The 1,060-nt window shown below is 43.6% G+C and overlaps 1 protein-coding gene across 1 annotated transcript in view; it reads left to right on the top strand.

Moving 5' to 3' along the window:
- Positions 1-1,060, top strand: part of VWA3B (von Willebrand factor A domain containing 3B) — a gene marked incomplete at its 5' end in the record, with an annotated part of 314,866 nt that overhangs the window by 50,391 nt on the left and 263,415 nt on the right. The window lies entirely within an intron of this gene.

The following is a 1,060-nucleotide window of genomic DNA, read 5'->3' as shown; positions in this document are numbered from 1 at the left end:
TGGCTACCCAAAATGGTGGTGGTGGTGGGGCTACAAAGGCAAGAAATGACTGGCTTACAAGCTTTCAAGAGGGAACCTAGATCCAGACAGAGGGCGTGGAGGAAGGTAGAATCTCCACTGAGTAGTATCCAATCTGTCTAGGTGGGGCTGATAAAAGGTAATGCGGATAGGTCTCTTGTGATACAACAGTGAATAATAGTTACCAGGACTGATTGTGAGGGTTGGAAATGTAAAGGTAGATGTTTTTTAGCAAGGAGGGGAGTGATTAACTTTGCAGTCTAGGAGTGGAGGTCCCTGGGACTATCAAGGGAGAAGAGCGGAGAGTGGGACCTTATCCAGAGAAGCAGTGATGCCTGAGATGGAGGCAGAGACGATAATGTGGAGAGATGGAGCAGCTGGGGATTTTAGACACAGAGAGGGAGAGGGGCTGTGTGCTGATGTCTGGGGCCAGGCTTGTAGGATATACCCTTTGGTTGGTTGATGATTCATGGAGGGCATTGTAACCATGTCAATGAAATGATATACGATAGGATGAATGTAAAACTAATGTTTTCCCATGTAAACTATCACATAATTCACAATAAAACATTTAAAAAAAATTCAGACAGTTTGTTTTCTTTCTTTTTTTTTTTTTAAGTTTTTTATTGTGAACTCAGTGATAGTTTACATGGGAGAGCATTGGCTTTACACCATCATTTCATTGCAATGATTACAATTTCCTCCATGCATCATCATTCAACAGTATTTGCTTCCATTCCATTCCCTGTTTTTTTTTGTGTTTTTTTGGGGGGGCTGGCATTGGGGGATGTACACAGAAACACTCAGGAGTATATACTAATTTATATTCTGCAAGCCTGTGTCCTGGCTGCCAGCACCCAGTTCCTCTTTTTCCATGAGTCCAGAGTCCTCAGCTGCTCCCTCTCTCCATGTCCTCATCTCTGGTGTCACTGCTTCTCTGGATAGGGTCCCACATTCCACTTGTGGTCTTCTCCCTTGATGGTCCTAGGGTCCTCTGTTTCTGCACTGTAAAATTAACTACTCCCTCGTTTTTGCTACAAAA

This window comes from Chrysochloris asiatica, unplaced genomic scaffold, assembly GCF_000296735.1.
Source record: "Chrysochloris asiatica unplaced genomic scaffold, ChrAsi1.0 scaffold00150, whole genome shotgun sequence".
Classification (NCBI taxonomy): Eukaryota; Metazoa; Chordata; class Mammalia; order Afrosoricida; family Chrysochloridae; genus Chrysochloris; species Chrysochloris asiatica.
The sequence above is the reverse complement of the archived record's forward strand: the minus strand, read 5'-3'. Positions and strand labels throughout refer to the sequence as shown.